The 19,910-nt window shown below is 37.6% G+C and overlaps 1 long non-coding RNA gene across 1 annotated transcript; it reads left to right on the top strand.

Moving 5' to 3' along the window:
- The first annotated feature begins 16,503 nt into the window (after positions 1 to 16,503).
- LOC132114912 (uncharacterized) lies at positions 16,504 to 17,692 on the top strand. Its single transcript, XR_009425377.1, has 4 exons — positions 16,504 to 16,517; positions 16,643 to 16,726; positions 17,467 to 17,534; positions 17,614 to 17,692. It is a non-coding gene; the product is annotated as an uncharacterized LOC132114912 (long non-coding RNA).
- The last annotated feature ends 2,218 nt before the right edge of the window (positions 17,693 to 19,910 follow it).

Here is a 19,910-nt window from a genome sequence, read left to right as displayed (position 1 = left end):
ACCTTGAGGTCATAAATGCATGGATTAACATTTCTGCATTTGACATTGAGAGCATAGGCTGTAATTTAGATATATTTTTGAGATGGAAAAATGCAGTTTTACAAACGCTAGAAACGTGGCTTTCTAAGGAAAGATTGCGATCAAATAGCACACCTAGGTTCCTAACTGATGACGAAGAATTGACAGAGCAACCATCAAGTCTTAGACAGTGTTCTAGGTTATTACAAGCGGAGTTTTTAGGTCCTATAATTAACACCTCTGTTTTTTCAGAATTTAGCAGTGAGAAATTACTCGTCATCCAGTTTTTTATATCGACTATGCAATCCATTAGTTTTTCAAATTGGTGTGTTTCACCGGGCTGCGAAGAAATATAGAGCTGAATATCATCAGCATAACAGTAAAAGCTAACACCATGTTTCCTGATGATATCTCCCAAGGGTAACATATAAAGCGTGAAGAGTAGCAGCCCTAGTACTGAGCCTTGAGGTACTCCATACTGCACTTGTGATCGATAGGATACATCTTCATTCACTGCTACGAACTGATGGCGGTCATATAAGTATGATTTAAACCATGCTAATGCACTTCCACTGATGCCAACAAAGTGTTCAAGTCTATGCAAAAGAATGTTGTGGTCAATTGTGTCAAACGCAGCACTAAGATCCAATAAAACTAATAGAGAGATACACCCATGATCAGATGATAAGAGCAGATCATTTGTAACTCTAAGGAGAGCAGTCTCAGTACTATGATACGGTCTAAATGCTGACTGGAAATCCTCACATATACCATTTTTCTCTAAGAAGGAATATAGTTGTGAGGATACCACATTTTCTAGTATCTTGGACAGAAAAGGGAGATTCGAGATTGGTCTATAATTAACTAGTTCTTTGGGGTCAAGTTGTGGTTTTTTGATGAGAGACTTAATAACAGCCAGTTTGAAGGTTTTGGGGACATATCCTAATGACAATGAGGAATTAATAATAGTCAGAAGAGGATCTATGACTTCTGGAAGCACCTCTTTTAGGAGCTTAGATGGTATAGGGTCTAACATACATGTTGTTGGTTTAGATGATTTAGCAAGTTGATACAATTCTTCCTCTCCTATGGTAGAGAATGAGTGGAACTGTTCCTCAGGGGGTCTATAGTGCACTGTCTGATGTGATACTGTAGCTGACGGCTGAATGGTTGCAATTTTTCTCTAATAGTATCGATTTTACAAGTAAAGTAGTTCATAAAGTCATTACTGCTGTGGTGTCGGGAAATGTCAACACTTGTTGAGGCTTTATTTTTAGTTAATTTAGCCACTGTATTGAATATATACCTGGGGTTATGTTTGTTTTCTTCTAAAAGAGAAGAAAAGTAATCGGATCTAGCAGTTTTTAATGCTTTTCTGTAGGATATGTTACTTTCCCGCCAAGCAATACAAAATACCTCTAGTTTTGTTTTCCTCCAGCTGCGCTCCATTTTTCGGGCTGCTCTCTTTAGGGTGCGAGTATGCTCATTATACCATGGTGTCAAACTGTTTTCCTTAACCTTCCTTAAGCTTAAAGGAGCAACTTTATTTAAAATGCTAGAAAAGAGAGAGTCCATAGTTTCTGTTACATCATCAAGTTGTTCTGAGGTTTTGGATATGCTAAGGAATTTGGTTACATCAGGAAGATAACTTAAAAAGCAGTCTTTTTTATGTTAGAAGTGATGGTTCTTCCATACTTGTAACAAGAAGTAGAATTTACAATTTTGGCTATATGAAGTTTGCACAGAACTAAATAATGATCTGAGATATCATCACTTGGCTGAATAATTTCAACACCATCAACATCAATTCCATGTGACAGTATTAAATCTACCTCTTTAATGTTATTTTTAGTGATCTCCGACTGGCGAAGTCGAACATCATTAGCGCCGGCATGAATAACAATCTTACTGTATTTACGTTTAGCATTAGCCAGCACTTTTAAATTTGCCAAGATGTCAGGCGCTCTGGCTCCCGGTAAACATTTGTCTATGGTGGCTGGTGTCTCTATATTCACGTTCCGTACAATAGAATCACCAATAACTAGAGCACTTTCATCAGGTTTCTCAGTGGGTGCATCACTGAGTGGGGAGAACCTGTTTAATGTTTTGATCGGAACAGAAGAGCGGTGTTTTGACCCACGACTACGCTGCCTCACCGTCACCCAGTTGCCCTGCTGCAGGGGCTCTATTTCCGGAACCGAACAATGTACAGGAATCCCTGAGCTAGACGCATCCAAAGCCGTATCTAGAGCCCTAACATTCTTACTGTCCTCAAGTAAACTGGAGCGAGAGGAGAAAAGAAAACAGCGATAGGTTCGAATGAAAACGCTAATGACAAACTAACGAGGGCTAACGCATTGCAGGTGTACTGCACTCACGGATATTAAATAAAAGTGAACGATCAAAGTTAATCTGATAAGATTGATCGATAATATCAGAAATATGGTGTGAATTAAGTTATATTTTACCACTTTAAAAAAAAACAGAGAGTGATAGTAAGATAAAGATTCTAGAGAAAAAATAAAATAAAAACAGCTACACGGAGCTACGATTTGCTACAGAAGGCCAACAGGAGGTAGAGAAAACACTGTCCAACAGCGACACCCGCAAAGAATGGGAAGAAGTCAGGTACTTTCCTATTCGTTTTTCCCTGCCATTTCTTGAAGAAGCTTTATGTGGTACCACATATAGCAGTGTCTTAGATTCGTTTATGCACTACATAGCAAAACATGAGTGTGGTGTTATTGAAGAGGCAATGGCAAACTTCAACTCAGCTGATCATGAGTGACTTTGTGATGTTCTTGATTCCAATGATTGTAACCAGAGGCCTACTGAAGAAAATCTACCTCAACTTTTGGAACAGTTAGGCCATAAAGCTCTCATCCAAACCTCTAAGTTTGTGATTGAACCTGGAGACCTGTTCTTAAGGATTTTGCTAGTACTTTGTCACCACAAAATCAGCAAACATTATACGAGAGCAAAAACCAACACCCAGGGGCGTAGATTACGGACGTGTGTCCCCCACTTTTGATAACACGGAAATTCGTCCCCCGCACTTTTTCGTTCAAGTGTGTTTGTATAGAGGTTTTCAAGAGCTGGTGTGAATAAATAAAAATGTAAACTCAAAGAGACAGGATAGTTTGCGCATGACCTGATGTTTTATTTGGACCTAGAAGGCGAGACGAACATCACGTAGCGTTAAACTCCTGCAGTGTGTGTTTCATTCATACTCGAAGACGGAGGGCGCTCTCGCGCAGAAAATCATAACAGGAAACTCCTAATATGGGCAACAGCGTCCAACTATCGCTGTATGAAAACAGTTGTTTTCACAGAAAAACCTTTTATACAGTCTATGAGAAAAACAGACATGATTGCGACAATATGTTTTTTTCAAGTCATCTCCAGCAGGTGATAAATAATGTATATGAAAAATGCTATTATTACAGTATAAAAACTATTCTGCCTTATTATGTGATAAAAAAAAAGTGTTTGTAGTATATAAACAAATCATTATTATTTGTTATTGTCCAGCGGTTATAGATTTCTAAGCCAATTAAAAGCTAGAAATTAGAGAAAAAATTAAAGTTGCCTATAGTATCCTACCAGTCAGAAGTTTTTGAACAGTTAGCTTGTTAATGTTTTATAAAGAAGTATCTTTTGTTCACCAAGCCTGCATTTATTTGATAAAGTACAGCAAAACAGTAAAATTTTGAAATATTTTTATTAGCCTTTTTAAAATAACTTTTCTATTTTAATATATTTCAAAATGTAATTTATTGAGATTTTAAAGCAGATTTTTTTTTTGCATCATTACTCCAGTCACACAAATTCTGATATTCTGCTAAAAAACTAAAAAACTTATTATGATAATGTTAGAAACAGCTAAGAAGAATATTTTTAAGGTTTCTTTGATGAATAGAAAGTTCAGAAGATTTATCTGAAATATAAATATTTTGTAAAATGATGCCTTTATCATCACTTTTGTTAAATTTAAAGAATCCTTGCAAAATAAAAGTATTCATTTCTATATCCCCCCCCCCCCCCCCAAAAAAAAATTATACTGACTCCTATTCCTATTCCTTGAATGGAATAGTGTATAATGTTGCGAAAGCTTTTTATTTCACATACATGCTAATCTTTGGATCCTTCTATTCATCAAAGAATGCTGAAAAAAATGTGCTCACCTGTTTTAAATATTGATAATCAGCAAATCAGCATATGAGAATGATTTCTGAAGGATGTTACACTGAAGACTAGAGTTATGATGCTGAAAATTCAGCTTTAAATCACAGGAATAAATTACATTTTATCATTTTTTTATTTTAATAGTAAAAATATTTCAAATAAATGCATGCTTGGTGAGCAGAAGAGACTTCTTTAAAAACATAAAAAAAAATCTTACTGTTCAAAAACTGTTAACTGGTAGGCTATATAGATAGAAACGTTATATTGTAATGTTATATATATTTATTTATATATATATATATATATATATATATATATATATATATATATATATATATATATATATATATATATATATATATATATATAAATAATGTATGTATGTGTGTGTGTGTAATTTCTGTCCCCCTCACTTCTGAAAAGATGGCTATGCCCCTGCCAACACCCAAGCATTTGAAGGACATCCTTGTTTTTCCTGAAGTCATGACAGCCCAGCAGTGCTGTGTATCAAGATTCCTGAAAAAGGAATCGAAACTCCATCGGTGACAGAATGGAGAAAAAAACCTTGGGAGAAACCAGGCTGAGTTGGGGGGCCAGTTCTCCTCTGACCAGACGAAACCAGCCATTCAATTCCAGGCTGCAGCAAAGTCAGATTGTGCAGAAGAATCATCTGTTTTTTGTGGTCTTGTCCCGGTGGTCGTCTGAGACAAGGTCTTTACAGGGGATCTGTATCTGGGGCTCTAGTTGTCCTGGTCTCCGCTGTCTTTCAGGGATGTAGAGGTCCTTTCTAGGTGCTGATCCACCATCTGGTCTGGATACGTACTGGATCCGGGTGACAGCAGACACCCTCTGATCTGGATACAGACTGGATCTGGTGGCTACGGTGACCTCGGAATAAGAGAGAAACAGACTAATATTAGGGTAGATGCCATTCTTCTAATGATGTAGCAAGTACATCGGGTGTTATGGGAAGTGTTCCCAGTTCCGGTTTACCTAATTAATGCAGCCTAAAAATCCTTTAACAGATTTGGATATTTAAGCATTTTAGTATGTTATGTGTAAACCAGGTTAAAGAGATGGGTCTTTAATCTAGATTTTAAACTGCAAGAGTGTGTCTGCCTCCCGAACAATGTTAGGTAGGTTATTCCAGAGTTTAGGTGAAGTGACTTTCAGTGTCGCCCACAATCTCACACATGTGGTTGCTCTCTGATGTTGCCTTTAAACTACCAGAACTACCCAGACCTCCGCAGTGGCTTCAGTGCTGTTCTTAACAGTTCAGTTTGGGTGATGGATGTTATCTAAATTTAGTACTGGTGAGTAACTGAAATAAATAACAGTACATGTTCATAGACATATATATATATATATATATATATATATATACATATATATATATATATATATATATATATATATATATTTCTTGTTTATTGCTTTTTCAGGTTGTTTGTCGTGCAGTAGCTGGAATAGGATCCAGCCTTTCAGACACCACTTTCATCTATAGTGCCTCAACTGATGGATGTACCATGGTGTAACTTGGACTGAAAATGTTTATTTTTTTTTTTACATTGTTAGGACAGTCTTAAAAAATCTTACGTTTAGGATGATTAAATGTTCTTCTTATTTATTATTATTATTATTATTATATTATTATTATCTCAAATTAAATGTAATCTTGAAGAATTCTTTTCTTTACTGAAAGTAAAAAAAAAAAAATTGTGATTACTGAAAGTTTTGAAGTTACACAGCCGATATGTGACATTTGAAAAAAAAAAAATAATAATAATTTGTTCATTAACTGTAATGTACTCTTAGGATTGGTAGCCAACACATTATTACATTTAAAACAAACAGGTGTGCTTTTAATTTAAGCAGAATGTAATGTAAACAGAATACCTTTAACATAGTATTTATACAAAATCCCTCAGTTATTGTGAAATTTCATTTTTAAAAGTCCTTTCTTTATATGTTTGTTTTTACCCCAGAGAGCTTTAAGTTTGCTACTGATTGCTGCTAAAATAGCATAAACTTGTCTTTGTACAATGAAACAAAAATATCTCAGGATAAGTAGGAAGACGTGTTAACTATGGTTAAGAAATGTTTATAGTGTTTATTTATGCATTCTGAGTTTGCTAAAACTTACCTCAGAGCAACTAGAAAGGGATGTTCATTAAGAAATGTTTAGAGTGTTTATGTATACATTCAGAGTTTGCTTAAAATGTTTTTATCAGAGGACAACTAGAAATTGATGTTCATTACATTATGAAATGTTTAAAATATTTATGTATGCATTCAGAGTTGGTTAAAACTTAGTTCAGAACAACTAGAAAGTGATGCTCACTAAGAAATGTTTACAGTGTTTATGTATACATTCAGAGTTTATAAAAAAAAATGACTGAAGTTTCAGGTGAACTATCCCTTTAAATATATTCAGGGTGCTCACAGTCACAGTCTTGTTCTGCTTAGAAAAACTGTCAGTACATCATGTCTACAACTGTACAAAGTTAAAACTGTTTACATGCATTTACATTTATTTTGTGATAAAGCCACTGAGGAAAGTGGAAGATAATCGATCATTTCAAAACTGCTAGACCAACCCGTTCTCATCAATCTGCGTATAAATAACACGACTTTACACTTTCTAGTTGCGTGTAATGCATACGCCAAATGCCAATTTTGCGTGCATATGATACGCCAATCCTTCACATTAATTTCGGTGGAGAGCAGATGCGTACAAATACCACACATCATCTTCAGCGGCAGTGACGTCACCAGCGAGGTTCGTCCAGTTCACCTGATGTGCGTTCACCTTTAAACATTTTTTTTTGTAATGATATCACGTGGTTAACCGTATTGTTTTAATTATTTCAGAATTTCTGCATCACGTTAGATTGGGTCGTCGTGTGTTTAAAGGACAGTGTATGCTCAAATTATGGGATAGTGGGCTGCTCAGCTAGCCTACCATTGTCATTAGCCTAAGCTAACCTCTACTGTATATAGACCTGTTGCAGTAATAAATAATGATGTGACATGGGTCTTCATCTTTTAGACATGACTGATGCAAGCAAAACAAATCAACGAACCCAATATCGCGTGATAATCGTGATCATGTAAAAAGTTCACACATTTAGCATATTTTTACAATAGTAGCCAAACTGTTGCTCTACCACGTCATGCGTAGTCAATACACAGTAACTACAACATATTTACCATGCTTCTCCTACTGTAACCGTAGTTTTACTCTGGTATTTGTAGTTACTAACGCACAATAACCACAACATTTACTATGGGTTTACCATAGTAACCGTAGTTTTACTCTGGTATTTGTACTAACTAACGCACAATAACCACAACATTTTCTATGGGTTTACCACGTTAACTATAGTTTTACTGTGGTATTTGTAGTTACTAACGCACAATAACCACAACATTTTCTATGGGTTTACCACGTTAACCGTAGTTTTATTCTGGTATCTGTAGTTACTAACGCACAATAACCACAACATTTACTATGGGTTTACCACGTTAACCGTAGTTTTACTCTGGTATCTGTAGTTAGGGCTGTCGCGGTTAAGAAATTTCCCCTGCGGTTATTATGGGTGGGTCAATAGCGCGATATGCGGCATTACCGCCGTTTTTTTTTTCTTACATACCTAATTTATCCTGATTTTGCTGCTTACAAAGCTCTATCGTTGAGTTATATTGTTGCTTTTTTAACTGACAGAGAGACACATTTTAAAACATTTTTGTTTATTGTTAAATGCCAAACAGCGACAAGAACATGCATTTTCCAATATATATATTTTTTAAAGAAATCAAAGAGTTCTAACATGTATTACATGTATTTGCGCGCGACTTTGGACAGCAGCGGAAATCTAGACTGATTATCGCGCCACCACTGGCCCACCAGGACAGTGGATTCGCGTTGGAGTCGATGCACTCCTCATGCAGATAGCGTGTGAGCTCGTCATCTGCTCACACTCTCTTGGGTATGGGCACTGACCTGGAGGTTGTCCGTGACGTCAGCAGGTATGCCTGTTACTTTCACGGCTGTATTTGACAGATTTCGCAAAGGCTTCTGCTACTCCTAACTGTCGGCCGGTCTCAGCTGTTCTTTTTGATGTTGCTCCGCGACCTGATGCTTGAGGGGGCAGCTGCGCTGGATGACAGGGGACACTCTAAAACGCTTACCGTGAAAAACGCTTAACATGGCTTAATGTACTAAGAAAGTGATATTAACAGACCAAACTCACTAAAAATCTTACTAATAAAGTATACTATCTATAAAAAAATCAGATAAGCCCTGAATATGAATGCAACTCGTTTAATAACACGTTAAGCCTTTTCCTCCCATAGAAAACCGTTATAAGAAAATGCTTAATGTGGCTTAATGTACTAAGACAGTGATTTTTAAAAACCAAACTCACTAAACATTATACTAATAAAATATGCGATGTACAAAAAAAAAAAAAAAACAGATGAGCCCTGAATATGAATGCCAGTCGTTTAATAACACGTTAAGCCTTATGATGGTTTTCTATGGGAGGAAAAGGCTTAACGTGTTATTAAACGTGTTGAATTCATATTCAGGGATCATCTGATTTTTTTGTAGATAGTATACTTTATTAATAAGATTTTTAGTGAGTTTGGTCTGTTAATATCAATGTATTAGTACTGTAATGATTACGATTCGATTGATGGTGTGACGTCATTGTTACGGACAAACACTGAAGGAACAATGTCTGTGAGTACACCTGTGGACAATGAACAATTTTGGGAGGCTTTTAAATGTGGGGGAGGGGAAAGGTGAGGATGCGCGGTTGCCTAATAATGAACTGTAAAAGAGACTGAGACGCTGTGTTTGTTAAGCCTGCTGGGTTCACAAAAGCAAGGGATCCGTTTCGTTCGTGGTTGGCTAGCACCACCGGCGTGAAGAAAACCGGGGTCCCACTTATTGGCCCGGAGGTAGACAGTGGGGGGCGGAAACTCAGATAGATAGGGAAGCGAGTGTAGGTGTACTTGGCAGGCTGTGTGAAAGAAACCTTCTCAGCATTTCCGCGGAAGGGGAAGGTTGAGTGCTCACAGTGACGGCAGGGTGTCGTCGGATGTGGACAGGGAAGTCCCAAGTTATTTTATTATTACAGAGTTGTGTGGGTTGTTTTTGTACTCAGTCATTTGTGATTACTGTCCTCCTGAATTTTGCTGATTGCCTGTGCTGGTTATTACACATAGAGCATGTGATTTAGGTTTGGAGTTTCTAATTAAGTGGGCTGTGTATGAGATTTCACCTAATTTATTGTTTGCTGTGAATTTGGAATGAGTACTTGGGTTCTCTTTTAAATGTGTGTCACAGTTTAATAGAATATGACCAGTGTATGTAATCGGGATATTTAAGTGAGACAATGCCAAATGGCTGTTGTTGTTAATAAAAAGTGCATTCCTTGATAAATCTTGGTCTTGAGTGTGTTTTGAGTGCTCCTCCCGGACCAGACCGGGTTGAGATTAAAGGTGGTGGCAGAATAGGTGTTCGTCCGCATTACCAGTGGCCCCTAGTGGTGGTAAAATTTATTACACTGGTGGCAGCGGTGGGATTGTATTGTAATATATCCATACCTTTTTTTGGGTGGTAAATTGTTAAAATGGAGCACACTGAAAATGCACACTCTAGTCAAGAGTTTTCTGCAACGACAGCTAGGAGCATGACTGCTACTTCTAATAGCATAGTTAATCGTCCCGTGTTCATGCCAGAGATATTTACAGGTAGCGGCCGTGACTGGTCTGATTGGTCCCAGCAATTTGAAATGGCTGCGGAGGTGAATAATTGGAATGGGGATCTAAAATTGAAATTTATGTCACTTTTGTTGTCTGGCAGAGCGAGAGATGTATTCTGTGGTTTGACAATAGAAGATCGTAGTAATTACGCCAAATTAAAAGAAGCGCTGAGCAAGTGTTTTGATCCTTGTGAAAGTGAGGATTGGAATCGTGCAAGTCTGTCTGCTAGGCGACGATTACCTGGGGAAAGTGCACGTGAGTTCGGTAATGCTTTAAGGCGATTAGTAGCCAAATCTTATCCAGTGGCTAACTGTGATACGCAAGATTTACTAGCACGTGAGCAATTTATTGCATATGTTGGAACCGGCGAACTGCGAATACAGCTCCGTAGTGCTAGACCAGCTACATTAGAGGCAGCTATAACTTTGGCTTCTGAATTGGAGCTTATTCGAGAGTTAGAGCGTAGTCAGATTACACCTTAAATGAAGGTGCGTGGAGTGTCTAATAACAATCCTAATGATACTCAAATGGCTATATTGCTTGAAACAGTAGAGAGTTTGCGCCAGGAAGTTAGAACTTTACAGGTTACTGTTCAAAATCTTACTAAGACTCAAGTCAATAATGCCTCTTCTTTTAGGGCTCCTTCCCATTCTGAATTACAGGGTTTTAGTCGGGGCCAGAAGGGACGTGGGGATGTATGTTGGGAGTGTGGTTGTGATCGCCATTTGAGAAAAGCATGTCCGTATGTACAGGGAAAATAGAGGGGGCGAGTAAAGAGGGCCAAATGCTCGTCCCCCTCCCTGATTATACGACTGGCCTACAAATTAGTGTTTCTTGTAGTGAACAGGGTGTTGGTGTGTTTCTATCAGCTAGAGTGGGAGGTACAGCATGTGTTTTGTTGTTAGATACAGGTGCTCAGGTGTCTGTATTGTCTAAAGAATTTTGGAAAACTGCAACAAATGGGGGTTCTGAATTGGTCCCCTATGTAGGGAAGGTGTCTGTAGCTGATGGGGGACAGATGAATATTGTAGAAAAATGGTCAACTGTGTGTCAGATTGAGGAGTTGGCTTTGGCCACGGACTTTTTAGTGGCTGATATACCCTTGCAGGAGATAATTTTGGGCACAGACTTCTTGAAGAAGTTTGGGGCCGTGATTGACTTAAATACAAGAAGTTGACCTTAATGGGGAAGAGCCTACCCCTACAACTGGGTAATGTGAACAACAAGACCAGGACTGTATCTGTAAGGCAGGATGTGATTGTGCCCCCAAGAACTGAGGTTATAATTCCTGGTAGTGTTGAAGGAGTGGGGCAAGAGTGTTTGGAAGGAATGCTGGAACCTTCAGATAGATTAGTTACTGAAGTTCTGGTGGCCCGGGTGTTATGTAGAGTGGAAAAGGGAATGTTGCCACTAAGGGTTATTAATGTGACCAGTGAGGAACTTATCCTAAGAAAAGGGATGACTATTGGAACTTTGTGTACCGATGTTCAGATAGGGGATAGTGCAGTCAATTCTCTGGGTTCACCGAAAGATTTAGTAGAGCAGCCATGGAGTGCTGAAGTTTTGCTACAAAATCTGGGGTTGAATGATAGAGGCCTGGAACCAACACAGTTACAAGCCGTTCAAGAATTATTGAATAATTATCTTCCTGTTTTTAGTCAAAGTGACACGGATTTAGGGCGGACCCATAGGACTCTACATCAGATTGACACTGGGGATGCAAAGCCCATTAAATTGGCTCCTCGTCGGGTACCACTTCATTTGCAGCAGGAGGTGGCAGATCATGTGAAGCAGATGCAGGAAGGGGGTATCATACGACCATCCTGTAGTCCTTGGGCTGCTCCTGTTGTTCCGGTGAGAAAGAAAGATGGGTCATTGAGGTTCTGTGTCGATTATCGGAAGTTAAATGATGTTACTAGAAAGGATGCATATCCTCTTCCACGTATTGACGATGCATTAGATAGCCTAACTCATGCACAGTGGTTTTCTACTTTAGATTTAGCTAGTGGCTACTGGCAGGTCGAAGTGGACCCTATAGATCGCCCTAAAACGGCCTTTATAACAAGACAGGGGCTTTTTGAATTTAATGTTCTTCCTTTTGGACTGTCCAATAGTCCAAGTACATTCCAAAGACTTATGGACTTGATTTTGGCCGATTTGCAGTGGTCCACGTGTTTAGTCTACTTGGATAACATTATAGTTTTCGGGAAAGATTTTGGGGAACATCTTCAGCGGTTAGGTCAATTATTGTCCAAATTGCAGGCTGCCAATCTTAAAGTGAAACCATCTAAGTGCAATCTGTTCGCTACCAAAGTGCAATACCTATACTTGGGGAATATTTGGAGTACTTGGGTTCTCTTTTAAATGTGTGTCACAGTTTAATAGAATATGACCAGTGTATGTAATCGGGATATTTAAGTGCAGAGGTGGAAAGTAACGAATTACATTTACTCGCGTTACTGTAATTGAGTAGCTTTTTTGTGTACTTCTACTTTTTTAAGTATTTTTTTTAATCTGTAATTTTACTTTTACTTAAGTATATTTTGTTTGAAGTATTGTACTTCGCTACATTTTAAAACACATTAATTACTGAGTAAAAAAAAAAATCGCTCCCTGGAAGCTATGTCAGTAAATTATGGGGACGGCAAACTGGCGCTAAAATCACAAGAAAGATGCAGACGGACAAAACAGGCGTTAGTGGTGCAGACACCGCTGAAAACGAAACCCCGTCATATTCTGAAGTTGAACTCAAGGAAATGAAGTGAACCCCTGGCCATATGTATGCTCTATTATGCTGTGTATGCTGTGCTTGCCTAGGGAGACCAAACTAGCAGTTTATAAAATCTCGACAAGACATCAACCCCACGTAAGCATATAGAGGTGAGCTAAATAATTGCGTCATTGCATTGGTGGTTAAAATGATGCTTTGACATTTTAGCAAGAGGTTTTGCACAAATTAGCCAAAAAGATTGGTGCGGAGTGTGCGATATATATTGTCTGCGATAATATCATAATTGTTGTTTTAATGATGTACGCGCGCATTTAGAGTGTTCTTTCACTGTGTGATTCAGTCTGTTGAAATGCATTTAGAATGAAATCAATCAAAATCATTTAGAATCAAAATCACACAAAGAATGCTGTCTTTTCCTCTAAAAATCATAATCACACACACACACACACACACACACACATATATATATATATATATATATATATATATATATATATATATATATATATATATATATATATATATATATATAGATCAGTGGGGATTTCTTTAAGACTGCAAGGGAAGCTCAGCTTCCCCTCTAATGTAAAAAAAAAAACCCAACGGTCAAATATGTACTATTGTTTATTATGTATTGTGTTAATCAGCTACATGTCGGCTGACTCGATTTTCTTCTCATACATTCCCGTAGCGTCACAGTGCATTTCCCTGTTGAAGCCGAGCGTCCATTGACTTCGATGGGGCTGCTTTGAACAGTTTTTTTCAGTGCTCCGAAGCTAGACGGTCATTGGATAAATGCTGCGATTATGTCCCGCCCACGGACGCTCAGCGTCTCTGGAGGTGAATGAAGACTGGGCTTCCGCGTGATGATTGGAGGATCTGTCGATCTCCTTTTGACTGACAGCGGTCTGCACCATAAGAAGTCGGTGAAGCTGTTTCACGCTCAGTCCCATGATCGCGGATTTCTCAAGTGTATTCGAAAGACAAACTGCGGCAATATTTCTTGATATTTATAAAATGCAGAACCACCACAAAATTAAATTGGTAATTAAGACAGATTGAAAATGTGCGCGCGAGCACACACACACACACACACACACACACACACACACTATAGCCATCTAGTGGTTAAAGTGATTTATTAAAATTTTTAAACTGAATTTCCCCAAAAATGGGCAAAAATCTTACATTAAACCTTATAAAATTATCCATGGTATCCCCATGTATGAAAGTTAGAAATCTGGGTCTTTTATGAAGTGAATTTAACCTGAAATGCTTTTTTCTTTTTTTGTAAAAAAAAAAGCCTATTTAAATAAATATTTATTTATTTATAGAAATGTAAAAGATTTAAATCCTCCAAAAACTGTACAAAGTTTAGTAAAAACATAAATGAACAGAGTAAAATTATATTTGTAAAAAATTTAAATATTTTACTATTACAAAATGAAATGTTATTGTCTGGGGTCAAAAAGACCCCGAGTGTCACTACAAATGAAGACCATCAGAGGGTTATAATGTAGGCCGAAAATGAGCTTCCCCTCTTTGAAAGACCAGCAGCCGCCACTGATATATATATATATATATATATATATATATATATATATATATATATTTTTTTTTTTTTTTTTTTACAACAGGACAGTAAACTAAGAGACTTGCGTTTTAGACACCATATTGCCATTGTTTTTGCTCTATTTCTACAACAAAAATTTATTCCAAACACAGCCACCAAAGCAAAATTTTGCATCTCTGAGCAACGTGACAGTGTTTCGTTCCTGAATGAATCAACCGTTTAAATGATTTGGTTCAATCGCAATGACTCACTTATTAACAGTGACTTGCTGACACATACTGGCCATTTTAATTTCACATTTAAAGTATCTTTTGATTTTTTTTTTTTTTTTATAATTAAGTTTTTATAATTTCAAATGAGTATTCAACATTTTATGTCTGGCATATCAAAACATTATTCATGCATTTGTAACTGCAGGTTAAATGCATTCTTGTCCTGCACTAAACAGTGTAATACATCTAAATGCCACGTCCGATGAAGCTTTTGCATTTCCTCTGTATTGAAAAGATGAGTTTGTTGATACTGATTTGCCTGGTAACAGCCCAAATGTTTTATTATTCTAAATAACTGATTCCTTTAATTAAAAACAACTAGTTTGAGATTAATAGACCTATCCCAGGAGTGTCAAACTCAGTTCCTGGAGGGCCATAGCCCTAACCCTGCTCCAGCACACATATCATGTAGTTTTCAAATAAACCTAAATGATAAGATTAGCTGGATCAGGTGTGTTTAATTAGAGTTAAATCTAAACTGTGCAGGACTGTGGCCCTCCAGGAACTGAGTTTGACACCCTTGGCCTGTCCCATTTTTGACTCCCTCCCACTGGTTAAAATGTAACTAAGTAATTTTTACTCTGAGTAAATTTTAAATGAGCTACTTTTTACTTTTACTTGAGTGGATTTTTTAGACTGGTACTTTTACTTGTACTTAAGTAAAATTTCATTAATGTAATGGTACTTTTACTTGAGTAGAATATTTTTGTACTCTTTCCACCTCTGTTTAAGTGAGACAATGCCAAATGGCTGCTGTTGTTAATAAAAAGTGCATTCCTTGATAAATCTTTGTCTTGAGTGTGTTTTGAGTGCTCCTCCCGGACCAGACCGGGTTGAGATTGAAGGTGGTGGCAGAATAGGTGTTCGTCCGCATTACCAGTGGCCCCTAGTGGTGGCAAAATTTATTACAGTACATTAAACCACATTAAGCGTTTTTCACGTTAAGCGTTTTAGAATGTCCCGATGATGACCTCAAATTAGATGTATTGTGCGTCACAGGAACCTTTTTGCAGCAAATTTTGCATATAGGCTCATTTATAGTAGCTGGATCGCCCTTTTCATTGGGTTGAAAGCCAAAATGTTCCCAAACTGGTGACGTGACATTAGGTTTTGCAGCAGTTTCTGCAGTTGCGATCTTTCCTCTGCGGTTTGCTTGTCAATAGCGCGGTATTACAATATTGCTGTTATCGCTACAGACCTATCTGTAGTAACTAACGCACAATAACCACAACATTTACTATGGCTTTACCACGTTAACCGTAGTTTTACTCTGGTATCTGTAGTTACTAACGCACAATAACCACATTTACTATGGGTTTACCACGTTAACCGTAGTTTTACTCTGGTATCTGTAGTTACTAACGCACAATAATCACAACATTTACTATGGGTTTACCACGTTAACCGTAGTTTTACTCTGGTATCTGTAGTTACTAACGCACAATAACCACAACACTTAATATGGGTTTACCACGTTAACCGTAGTTTTACTCTGGTATTTGTAGTTTCTAACGCACAATAACCACAACACTTACTATGGGTTTACCATAGTAACCATAGTTTTACTCTGGTATTTGTAGTTACTAACGCACAATAACCACAACATTTACTATGGGTTTACCACGTTAACTCTAGTTTTACTGTGGTATTTGTAGTTATTAACACACAATAACCACAACACTTACCAGGATTTTACTCTACACTATTTGTAAAACACAGTAACCACTAAGTTTGCCACGCCTTAAATACCTTTTTGTGAAGTAATTGTAATTCAGTTTTTTCTGTCTTGCAGTTACGTCGGATTACGTACTCCACAACAACCTGTAATCCAGCAGCTCTTTAAAGAAGCCATCTCTTGTAAAATCTCTCTCTCGCTTCCTCTCGCTCTGCTAGAATTAACAGGGAACTTCAACTCCATGCTCCCAATGCTGATTTTGAAGTCATTCAAAGGTTCAACCCTTCACAGGTAATGTTGAAGACTTTTAGTTATAACTGATTTGCTTTAATGAACGCATCCTTATATTATGTGTTAATCAAATATTTTGGTCACAGATCATTTTAACACACTGTCTCAACATGTTTATATTTCAGGAAGGCCTGTCATGAGATTTGAATTTGACCATCTTGTGCATTTATGAAGAAGACCAAAAGCTGCAAAGGCAAACACTTCCAATGGTACGTCTGTGCGTCTGAGCCCCTTGACTGAACCTTACTGCAGATACATTTTTCTCAGCATTTGATGTTTCTTAAACTTTGGTTCACATAGCCCATCAGGAAGAACAGTCAACAAAGAGCATGTTGTAGTAGTAATAATTCATACAATAATCATATTATATTGTACAACTGTACTCGTACAAAATTCTACAACTTTTACTCCTACTGCTGTTATTGGCCATTACCACAACTCCCATCAGATTGTGCCCATTGTAAGAGTGTTTATATCATGAAATTTATATTAAGTCCATTGTATTCTTTATTAATCTTTACAAATTGGTGCCGTCTCTTCCTGTTTCAACAGTACATGATATCTGTCCACACCTCATAGTCTGCCTTTCTTTCTATGGTGATTTTATTGAAAACATCTGGCTTAGAAGCAAGAGAATGGAAATTCTAGTTTAACTTTTCAAGTGCTACAAATCAGATCCTCAATGAATTTGGGCAAATCAGATCACTTAAAGCTGTTCACACCAAGAACAAGAACTATAATGAGAACAATTTTAGCATCAACACCAACAGACGATACTGTTCTCTTAAATCTCTTAAATGTTCCTCTCATTCTTTTAAACTTGTACACAAAATTCTGCATTTCTCTACCTTTTTCACTTCATCTTTATCCTGTACTCCCTGACTTACACATTCTTTTATGCTCTGTTTTAAGGTAGAAACTGAGAGTTTGCATGATAGCATTTTCTCAGACGCTGAATCTGATGTGTACAGATGAACTCAGGAGCCTGCTAGAGTTGCCAGGGAACTTGAGCTTGAAGTATATAATTATAACTGCTTAATTTTTAAACAACAATAATAATTAAACATGGGGTCAATAAATATTTTCTTTTTTACAGCAGAAGACCAGAAACGGAAAGAAAATCAGTCAAACCAGTCCTAAAGAAATGAGGAATGAACATGGACTTCTTTTGCCCCCCCCCAAAAAAGACAGAAAGGTGAAAAGTTTCACATTTCCATTTGTATGTCTGAATTCAATGCAGTTATGTGTGGTACAACATTGATGTTGATCTCTCAAAAAACTTTTCAAGTCAGTGTAGCAAGTTGAGAAGAGAAAAGTATTGATTGTGTCTTGGGTTTGTATGATGAACTTCCCAAAACTATTTTTCTTTGTGGTTGGGAACTATTGGTTGAGGTGTTTGTTGTGTGGGACATTTATCAGTGTTGCGCGCTATGCATTTGGAGTGCGTGAGTTACGTCATCCTCAGTTTGCGGATGGACGCTGGCGAGGAAAGACGCACTTATTTTCTCTCGCTCTTCCTACTTAATGTTGGTATGTAAGAGGAGTTCCTTCAATTAAAGTTCATTGATCATTGAGTACAATGTTATATTGAATCGATTGTACACATGCATATTGTGTATTTTGAATTTTGTGTGAGTTTTATCGGACACACGTGGAGTGAATTAACTGTTGATTTGTGCACAGTGTGTGATGTGGGAAGAGGTTGGCGCAAAGAAAAATATTGATCAAATTGTCCCATATGTTTCCAGGTATGTTCAGTTCTTCAATTTAACCAGTATAATGTGATCTCATTTTTGTAATTTGGGTTTAAAATGTATATGTGGATTGTGCTTTTGAGCAGATATTGTATATTTATTTCTCAGATTCTGTAATACATTATATCATGTTACATCCATCTATTACACTGGTTTTGCAGTTCTATAGAGTATAATGTGGATGTGTCTGATGTTTTGAGGGAATATTTGTTTGTCGATTTGTAAAAGGAAAAACAACAACATTATTCTTATGTGTTACTACTGATATGTTTGAAGAATATATATACACATCCAGCCATTTTATCACTTTATTTTTCCTTTAACGAAAGAAATTTATTATTTGCACAATAATGTATCTGCTACATAATGTTAAATATGTATACAGGGGTGTTACGTCATCCTCAGTTTGCGGATGGACGCTGGCGAGGAAAGACACACTTATTTTCTCTCGCTCTTCCTACTTAATGTTGTGTGTGATGTGGGAAGAGGTTGGCGCAACGAAAAATATTGATCAAATTGTCCCATATGTTTCCAGGGCGGGTCAATAAATTCAGCTGTTTTGAAGCCATCCTGTTGTCTACTGTGTGAGGTTCGTTATGTGCAGAAAGGGATCTGCTACATAAAACTGGTCCCGTGACCTTCTTGGATACAACTGATCAGCCACAGCCGATCGTCGGGTGTTGTTCGGTTACGTGGAACTGTTGCTGCGCCCTCCCTGGATTCAGAAAGCCGGCCTTAATCGTCTGCCAGGTGTCAAGCCGCGGATCGAGTCCTGCCTTCCAGTGTCAGCTAATGAACTTTCCTTGTTTCATACAGCTCTCTTACATTCTTAACATTGACTTTCGAACATTGTATTACTAAGAAACTGAGTCAATTTATTTTGTTATGCGATAGTTACCAATTTGAACAGTAAGATGTACAATATGTCTACACCAGTCTTGGGGAGGGGTAGAAGTTTCATCAGTTCAGATGGTGTTGTGAGACGTAGAGAAAATGATCAGATTCGAGATATTAATTTAGGCTCTTCACAAATGGAAGGAAAAGTCAATGCTGGTGCTTCATCTTTTACACCTGCCCCAATATGTAATGATTCTCGTTTGCAGATAACAGAGCTACTTGAAGAGCTTGGTAGCCAAATTGGCGATAGTATTTTGGACTGGCTCTTAGCTGATCGTAGTTTTTCTGCTCTGGGGCATCAGACTGCCCCCGAACCAGCTAAAAGCGATCTAGCTAGCACTACACTTGACTTATCCAGGTTGAATCTGATTGTACGTTCTGACAATAGAAGCCCTCCTATTTTCCGTGGTGATGGTACGGATAAACATACTGTTCATGAGTGGATAGAGTTAATGGAGGTTTACTTACAAAAGTGTGATCGCCGGAAAGCAGAGCATTCCATTGAGATTTTGAACCACCTTTTGGGTAGAGCTAAAAACATTGTAAAAGTGGGGCTAAAAAGTAATCACTCACCTGACATGGTTGTTACCCCTGAAACCATTTACAAAATGCTCTTACGCTATTTCAGTGAGACCCCAGACTCTTGTCTTCCACTGGCAGACTTCTATTCTACAATGCCATATGACAAAGAAAGCCCTGTTGACTATTGGGTCCGTCTCAATAATGCGGCCGAAATCGCTGA

This window comes from Carassius carassius, chromosome 3, assembly GCF_963082965.1.
Source record: "Carassius carassius chromosome 3, fCarCar2.1, whole genome shotgun sequence".
Classification (NCBI taxonomy): Eukaryota; Metazoa; Chordata; class Actinopteri; order Cypriniformes; family Cyprinidae; genus Carassius; species Carassius carassius.
This window is presented reverse-complemented; position numbering and strand designations above follow the sequence as displayed.